The sequence below is a fragment of the Pteropus vampyrus genome, unplaced genomic scaffold (assembly GCF_000151845.1).
Source record: "Pteropus vampyrus isolate Shadow unplaced genomic scaffold, Pvam_2.0 Scaffold8, whole genome shotgun sequence".
Taxonomy (NCBI): Eukaryota; Metazoa; Chordata; class Mammalia; order Chiroptera; family Pteropodidae; genus Pteropus; species Pteropus vampyrus.
In genome coordinates, this window is record NW_011888789.1 from 11,516,363 (window position 1) to 11,526,169 (window position 9,807).

Genomic DNA, 9,807 nt, shown 5'->3' on the forward strand with positions numbered 1-9,807 from the left:
ACACTGCCTTCTCTTTCAAAGGCTCTACTTTCTCTCCCCCACCACAAACAAGCGTGTCATAGCCTCCCGAAGCAGCTCCCAGGAATGGAAGGCCGGCAGTGGCTTCTGAGAGGACAGCTTCTTGGCAGAGATGGAAGTAGGTGGAGTAAAGCAAATTTTTTCCTTTGTGGCCCAAAGGGCTGTCAACCTTCTTCAGCTGCCCTGGTGCCTGACAGCCACAGAGAGAGATTTACAACCTGGACAGCTTTGATCCAGGCCTCTGATAAACATCAGGAACAGTTGGACTCTAAGCCAGAGAGGGGAAGGTTTATGGATGGAAATGCAGCCTCCTGGAGAAAGAGAGCCCAGGAGGGGGTTCCGGGGAAAAATTGGGCCTTAAAGTCCTCTCATCAAGCAGAGCCTATAGGATCATCCCTGCCCTTTATGGAGAGGGATGTAGCAGGCACTGAAACTGAAGCCTCTGAAACCACAGGCAACACTGCTCAGACAGGTGTGAAGATCACGTCAAAAGTTAACCCAGGCACTGGCCCAGGCATCTGAAATTCCCTACACTTGTTCATCTGTTCTTCCAAGCGTGTTACCTGTGTTTCTGTAAACAAAGACAGACCAGAGAGAGAGGAAGAACCAAATAAAATTTGAGCCGAGAAAGGCACGTTTTACCCCGCAGGCACTTGAGTTTTGTTGTCTGTCCTTGTTGTCGATACTGTTGTTCCTAGTGATGGTGGGGATTATTAACTTGCTGGTTTATATTTCATCCTTGCCTCCTTTCAGAAAGGACAGCTTCCCTGTGGTCACAGAACCCTCAAGGCTCTTCCCCTTGCCCTCAACTTGGCTCCTCGGGAGGGCAGGGAATCCACGTACCTTCATAGAACCTCCCCAGCTTTGCCGATTGAAAAGATGTCCCCAAAACGCAGCTGTATCCAAGGCGAAGGAGGAGCCAGAGGGTTTCGTCTGGACACTTGCTTGGATTGGTCGCCTCAAATTTAAAGTCTCAGCCACCCTCCATAGAAACTGTTCCCATCTAGACAGCAGCCTCTGCCCTGGGGAGCTGAAGAATGACCTTCACAGAGCAAGAGGCAGGGGCTCTGCCCTTTGGGGTCCATAGAGTAATCCAGAAATCAGGAGACAAACCTCCAAAGAAACACCCAAGAAACTTGTAGCTCTTCATCGTACCCAACTAACCAGCCTACAGCCCACACATGCAGGAATAAATACATATTTGCTGAGCACCAAATTGGGTCTAATGACCCTGGCCTGTCTCGCAGGGTCATCTTGAGAAATAGCTGATGTCAGACGATGAGCGTGAGCAGCTGTTCTCCATTTGCACTCAACAAGAGGAAAGGGCCTTAAATTACAGCGGGAGGGATTAAGGTTAAACATTAAGAACAGCTTCCTGGCTAGGAGGGTTGTGAAACAGTGTAATGTGTTACCCAGGGACTGCTGTAGACATTCCTTTTTCAATGAGACTTTAAAGAAGAGGGAGGTTGGAGATCTGCCTACGCAGTTTTATTAGGAGCTTTATTAGGTCATCTGGTCCATCCTCCTAAAGGCAAGAGCTTGGACTAAACAGCCACCAAGCAAGGCCTTTCCGGATACAGGATGACCTCCACAGTTTCTTACAATCCGAAATGTGTTGATTCTGAAAAAGCCGATTCCACACCCTACACAGCGAAAAGAGAATCCAGGGCCACCAACAAGGCCGTCCTGTGGGACCCACTCCCAAGCCTCTGCTAGCAGCGGCCATCGTTAACGATGAGACGAGGAAACAGGGTGACCTCAAACGCACTGGAGATAAAACAGGTATTTACCAGCCAGCACCAAGAGAAAGCCCCACAGCCCCAGGGACAGAGAAATAATAAGGTTGTAACATCTTACGGCTGGAGGGACAATCCACCCGTTTTACAGTTGGGGAGACTGAGGCCTAGACATAGGCAGTACCTCTGCACCGGTACTTTGTAGGAGAGCTGGGCCTAGAAAACTGTGCGCTAGAGCCTGACGTGACCGCTAACCAGCTGTGTGACCTCACGTAAGTCATTTAACTCCTCTCACCCTCAGTCGTCCCATCTACAGAACGGGTTATTAGAAATATTAAACCTAGTAACGCGAGGCACTGTTGTCAATTCTAGAGCACTCTGAATCTAAAGTTCCTGTTCTCACTCTCGTTACTTTCCATTTGTGATCCTTTCTGTCAGCCCAGCTGTGTTAAATGTAGCCTCTAACTTGGAAGTGATTCTCCTAAATTTTCAGATTAAGAGAAAAATAAAACGTTTGATCTTTAAGACCAGGGGAGGTATATAATTAGCCTCAGTCATCGTCTTATCCAAATGCGCTCATTTTGCAGATGAGATGGAGGGTGCCCACAGGCACTCAGAGAAAGACAGGAGAGAACATGCTAGAAGAGGTCAGGGCTGGGGAGGGAATGCTGAGGGCAAGCTTGGTTGACCAGAGCCAGCCTGTTCCCAGGGCCTCGGGTATGATTTTCAACACATTTGCTTGAAATCCCAGGTAGTTCCTCAGTCACCTCCCCTCGCAGAGCCTCCGGTAACTGGATCTAGGGGTTAGCACCCAGAGGGTCTTGCAAAGCTACTGACTAACTTGACGACCCCAGTGTTGGGGTTTGCTGACCCCCGGGTAGGCAGGAGGTTTGTTCAATGGCTTAGCCTTCCCAGCCCTTCCCTCCCCAGCCCTCCTGCCTCTTACCTTCTCCAGCCCCTCCCTCACATACTCACCTTCGGGCTCAGTTCCACACTCAGTCTCTAAAATCAATCCCCATCTAGGACAAGAGCCATTGACTGACACACAAAGACATTTAGTTAGCACCTCTTTTTTTTTAGTGTTAACCACTTTTTTAATTAAAATTGTTGGGGTGACATTGGCTAATCAAATAAGTTCAAGTGCACGGTTCAATAATACCACGAGTAAATCTCATCCTGTGTTCACCACCCTCATTAGCACCTCTCATTTGCAAGACTCAATGTAAGTAAATATTATCCAATTTGGTCTGCCCAACCATTATGCAAGATAGTTATCATTACCCAGCCTTTAAGATAAGGAAACCAAGGGTCAGAGAAGTAAACTAAGCTGCCTTAGTCACACAAAGTGGCATATCTAAGGATACAACCCTCATCTCTGAGTTCCAGTCCTCCCTCCCTGGGGCAGCTGCTCCCGACCCAGACCAGGGACTCCACATCAAGTTCTTTTGTCCTGAATGCTCTAACATCAGTTGCCACTTCTGATGTCACCATCTTTGCCTTACCTGGGGCCTGAGTCCCCTTCTCAGTGAAATTCCACATTCCCTGGGATTGGCAATTCCCCTCCGCATTCCTTAGATCCTGGAGTTCCATGATGACTAACAGACATCCCTGTGGTCACTTACCCACCTGGACATTCAAACTTCCAGATTCTGTATCATTGTGACCTTCCTGCCTTTCAGGAGGGTCCACCTCCTCGCCCTGACCTGGATGTTACCCTGTCTATCACCACATCCTTCAGATTATTTGATATGCCTGAAGAAATAACTCCTCAAAGGGCCTGCTCATCCAGGGTATTTGCTTGCCTGCTCTTGGACTTGGTCAGATGCCCCCAGCTATGGCCAGACCAAGATATTGCAACCAGGCCTCCTGGAAACACCCCAGGTAGGACCACAGTAGCAGAACAGTTATTAGAATAGACTGGAGTCAGACTGACCAGCTGGGAGCTCTTGAGCAAGTTCCTTATTTATACCTCAGGTTCCCTATTTATAAAATGGAAATTTGAGTACTTACCTTATAAGGTTAGTATGAGAATTAAATTAGTTAATATCTGTAAGTATTTAGAACAGAGTCTGGAAACATGGCTAGTACAACATACATGTTATTAAACACAAGTACATGTCTATCCCCTCGAGGTTTAAAATCACAGACCAGGCATCCAGTCCCAGGCTTGGGGAATCTCAAGATTGAAAGGAGCCACCTCCCTCCCAGTATGAGAGTCTTTACAACCACAGCACTAGAGGGTAAGCATCAGCATCTGCAATACCTGTAAAGACGAGGAGTTCACTACCTTACATCAGACTTTGCAGCATTAGACAATTTTAACTTGTTTTGTTTTACCCTGAGCTAAAAGCAGCCTGCGTAGAGCTTCCATCTACTGGCCCAAGACCCAAGCCTGCTCCCTCCCACATGACAGCCCAGCCCCACATTCCCTTCTCACCCCAGCTCTGGGCACCCTCAGCTGTGCACAGTGATTTACAAGCAGTTTCCATGCTGGCAGGTAATGCAAACCAGCCTAGCACATTCTTGCCTGCTCCCCGCACCTTTCCTTTCCAAAGCCCCCAGGCCGGCATACCAGCACGCACACCCTGTGTTGACAGCTCCGAGGGCAGCTCAGCCAGGCAGGGCGTGGTCCAGAGCCAAGTGGATGGTGCCCAGGGACAAAGGAGAGAGCGTGGGCCCTGAAAAAAGCCTCCAAGCACATGTCCAAAGACAGAGAAAGGAGAGGGTTTTCCAAAATCTGCCGTAACACAGACAGAATAGACAGGTGGTGGGCATCTGGGAGGCACCAGGAAGTCTCCTGCCCTTTTTAAGGTCTTGTGCTTTGGGATTAAGCAATGCCCTCTTCCTCTATCTCTTTATTTGAGGTAAAAATTGATGGGAGGGATAATACATAAAGCCTGGGCAAATATATTTCTGTGCAAATGCAACCAACATTTTTGGAGAGTGAATGACAGAACAAGGTACCTGGGGAGATAGAAGATTCTGGAAAATAGAGAAAAGGGAACACTCCCTCTACCTCTTGGCTCGCCTGGAATGATTGAAAAGGTAAAGATAATATTTATTTTGGGGACTACTATGTGCTAGACACTGTCCTTAACCATTGATCTCAATGAATACATGTAATCGTTATAACAACACTATGAGGTAGATACCATGTCCATTTACAAATAAGGAAATCAAGGCTCTGAGAAGTCAAGCCGTGTGCCTAAAGCCACACAGCTAATAAGTGGCAGAGCCAGAACTCAGGCTTAATGCTAAGCCCTTTCCACTTAGCACTGTGTGACCAAATCACACTGCCTCCTGGGTATTTCACAAGCACTAGGAGCCTCTGCATTAGGCTAGGCTAGACAAAGCCTTTCTCGCCCTTTCTTTCTCCCTCCTACACACACACTCAAACTCGCACAAATACACACCCGCATGTACAACCATACACACACAATACACAATACACACACAAATACAACCACATGTACAACCATAGGCTCACAGAGCGTACCCAGGACCCAGGGACCCGGAGCCAGCCTCCAGCCCCTCTCAGAGAGCAGACTTCCTGGTTCAGTTCTTGGTCCAGGCTCTCGCTAGCTTGTAGCCATTCTGAGTTTCAGCTTTCCAATCTGTAAAATAAAGATAACAGCACCTACCTCATAGGGTTTGAGGGATGATGAAATAAGTTACTCTTTGTAACACACTTACAATAATGGGTGAGCGTGTGTCACATACACATGAGAACCGAGAACCGAACCACAGAAAGTGCAGACAGGCCACGAGAGGTTAGGCTGGGGTAATCCATGTCTCCAAGTCCCCATCTCAAACTAGGAGGACAGTTCCAGATATAGCCTCGTAGCTTTTCCAAACCAAACATCCCAGCTGCGGCTTTAAGTGCTTCTCTCCGAGGCGGAGGCACCCCCTGAGCAGATAGCAAACACTTGCAGGTCCCAAAGGCCAACAGGCCATTGAGGGACACAGGGACTTCCTCCTGGGTTTTTTAGAAAGGTTGAGCTGAAGGTTCTAAGTGCTCAGTGTCCAGTAAGCCACCTCTACAGAGGAGCAGGAGCCAGTGTCTATGTGCCCTAAGGGGTCCTTGCAGCAGGAGCACTGATGGCCCTGGGGGTAAGCGTGAGAAAAGGACACCTCCAGTGAAACCAAGAAGAGGAGCCATCTGCTCTGCCTCCTCCTGCCAATCACTGAGAGGCAGGACACAGGAGGGGCAAAGGGAAGCCTTTTCCCTTGCAGGGGAAAGTAAGCCAGTTTCCGGTTCTGGGAGCTCCTCCCCACCCCACCCCCAAAGGGAGCAGCATGCCTGGCATATGCAGAGCCTGGGCTGCACCATGCCCAGGGCCCACCTGAGCCACTGCTCCTTTGGACACTGCCATTCCTCCACTCAGAAATAGGAAACGCAGCTTTTCCATTGTGTTCTTCTCTCACTCAACTATTAGGTTACAGGGAAGAGAGAGAGATGGAGAAAGAGAGAGACAGGCAGACAATGTGAGTGTTGGCTTTTCCCTTTTTTTAGACATTTTAGGACCCACTGATTTATTACCAAACATCTGGATTTCTGGTTTTTATCCCACTGTTGAAAGAGACTAACAATGGCTCATATGTTCAAGTCAGAACAGCTCAGCAAACATCCACTGGGCACCTACCATGGTTACAGTTTATTTAAGGAGACAGAGAGTAAACAAACAATATAAAGGCGATGCGATCGTTGCTAGATGAAAGATCCCAACACAATGCCACGGAAGCCCAGGAAAGGGATATGTGGTAAAAAGACTAAGAAGTATGTGTTTGTTTTCTAGAAAGTGACCTGGTGATATTCATCAAAAGCCTTTAAAATATTCATAATCTTTGACCTAGAAATTCCACTTCTAAGGATTTATTTTGAGGACTTAATCAGAGGCCTGCATGGAGATTTATATGCAAAGACATATTTATGTTACTTATAGTAGAAAAACATGGGAAACGAAACATGTATAATCAGCACATTGCAGGTGAGGGGATGGAGAGGGGAACATGTTTCAAGCGGAGGGAAGGCAGCACAGAGGCCCCCTTTCCACAGTTCTCACCTTCCACGGTTTCAGTCACCCCTGTCAACTGTAGTCTGAAATAATAAATGGAAAATTCCAGAAATAAACATAAGTTTGAAGCTGCATACTGTTCTGAGTAACATAATGAAATCTCACACAGTCCCGCTCTGTCCCACCTGAGATGCGACTCATCCCTTTGTCCAGCGTCTCCATGCTGTGTATGCTGCCCGCCCAGTAGTCACATAGTAGCCATCTGGGTTATCAGATCGACTGTCACAGTATCACGGTGCTGATGTGCAAGTAACCCTTATTTTACTTAATAATGGCTCCGAAGTGTAAAAGTAGCAAAGCTGGCAATTCAGATATGCCAAAGAGAGGCCTTAACATGCTGCTTTTAAGTGAAAAGGTGAAAGTTCTCAACTTAATAAGGAAAGGAAAAAAAAATCATTTGCTGAGGTTGCTAAGACAGATCTACAGTAAGAACAAATCTTCTATTCGTGAAATTGCGAAGAAAGAAAAAGAAATTCGTACCAGTTTCACTATTGTACCTCAAACTGAAAAATTACGGCCACAGTGCGTGATAAAAGTTTTATCACAATGATGATAAACACTTAAGATGAAAAAGGTATTAAACTTATGGATGGAAGACATGAACCAAAAAAAACATGTTCCGACTGACGTCAGCGTGAGGTAAGGAAGCCGAGACTCAGAGAAGTGAAGTAACCTGCCTACGTTTGCACAGCTTATAAGGGGCGGGGCCACGCAGTCTATGCCAAAGGACTTGGTGGCTGCGCTAAGATCGAAGTGAGGAGAGGGTGTGAAGTGGGCAGACCACTGAGGAGCCATGGCAGTAACTCAGGCTGGACAGGATGGAAGCACAGAGAGAAGTGAACTGGGAGACGATGAGAGAGGCTTAATTTGTAGGATTCGGTGATAGAAGAAGGCAATAAGAGATGGGAAAGGGGAGGCGGGGGGTGGGCGTGGGGAGAGAAGGATCAACAGTAGTTCCTAAGCCTCTGGTTTGCATTTTTTTGATTTGGGGAAAACCAGAAGAATGTTCAATGCATATATGTATATATTATACACACAATAGACATATATGTCATAGGTGCATATTAGGCAGAAAGAGAAAGATTGGAAAGAAATACCACAAAATGATAAAGTGACTCTCTTTCAGTAGAAGGTCAATGTGCTATTTTTATTTCTTCTTTACGCACATGTACATTTTTTAAATTTTTTACAATAGGTGCACGTTATTTTATAATCAAAGTAAAATTAGTTATACACCCAAACTACATATCAACATATCTTTGGGTGTGCCATATACATTCATAGACTACCAAGTATTATCAGTAGGCATACTTATCAATGTGAAGTGTGTGACCATCGGGGTGTCAATATCAGGTAGGAAATGACAATCAACCTCTACCAGCCTCCCAAGCTCATAGCTCACCCCTTGCTCCTGAAAGGCCAACAATAGCCTAGATGGAGTCAGCCTCCAGTGTGAGCTGGGAGGCACCCACAACAACCTGGGGGGAAGCAAAGTGTGTTCCCCGCAAAGCTAGCTGGTAAGAGATACTAAGGAGATAGGGATTTGGGGCGATCCCAGAAAAAAGGTATCTGCTTGGCAGGGGCTTCTCCGAGATACTAGCAGCCTCCACTGTATTTAGAGGGAGCCCTTCTAGTTTCTGGAGAGAGCAACGGTAGCCGTGGAGTCAGCACACCTCAACTCAAATCTAGGCTCTGTTACAGGTTAGTAACAGAACTGAAACCAAAAAATGGTTGTTGTGGATGGACTACCGGGAGGCCACAAGACAGTGGGTGGAAGCCACTGTGCCTGCCTGGCATGTGGATTCACACAATAAAGGGCTGTCTCTCCTGGGGTCTACTGCTGGGTAATGATACTCCTAAGACCAAAGGACACACACATACACCATATGCACAGCTGTCAATTATTCACATTTATAGCTAAAGACAAAAACCTAATCCTAACCACTTAAATACACATATACATGCACAACCTGTTCACTGGCAAACATCCACATTTAATTAAAAATCATAACTTGGACAATTTGCAACTTACAGAGTGCTTTTTAACTGAACCTTATCTCATTTGATTATCAAAAATTACACTGTCAGGTAGATAAGCTAATTGTTATTCTTCAGTTTTTATAGACGATAAAACTTATCTTAGCTCAGCATGGCTAAAAGTCTCTCAAAGACATACAATTAGTAAATGACAGTGTTAGACTTAAATCCAGTTCCAAACTGGATGCTTTTCCACTCTGCCACACATGCTCCCATGACACATAAACACTCATTATCCCCTAATCAGCAAAGTTTCTTAGCTGCTCAAAAAGAATGTTTGGAATCAACCCATAAGATGAGAGTAAGAATAAAGAAGCTGATAGTCAGATAGAAAATGTGCCTCCACCATCAAGCAGGCACACAGCCACTCAATTTACCCTTCTTAATTCTCAGCCTTTATTTAGGACATTCTTTCCACCCAGGCCACCATCCCCAGACTCTCTCCATTTGAAATCAAAGCCCAGCTCAAGACTCAGATCCTTTGAGGACCTCCCCTCCCCCAACTCCCCTACACCAGTACCCACACATCTTTCTCCTTTCTGTGATGTACCATTATAGTCAGGTCCTCGAAGTTTAACATGCATGGTCCTCTAGCTGTTTTCTCTGTGTTTGGAGTATGAGCACAGGGGCTCTGCAGTCAGCCAGATGTAGGTTTGAATCCCATCCCCCCCTTCCCAGCTGTGTGGTCATGGATAAGTTGCCTAACATCTCTGAGCCTTGCTCTCCTTGCTGTAAGAGGAGGATGATGATAGTACATACCTTATAGTTATGAGAGCTAAATGTAAAACACATGACTGACACAGAATAAAAGCTCAGTAAATGTTACCTATGAACATAGTTTGATTTTTCCAGCAAATGGTAGCTCATGGAGTATTGGACACACAGTCGTCCCTCAGTATCCACAAGGGATTGGTCCCAGGATGCCCTGCGGATACCAAAAT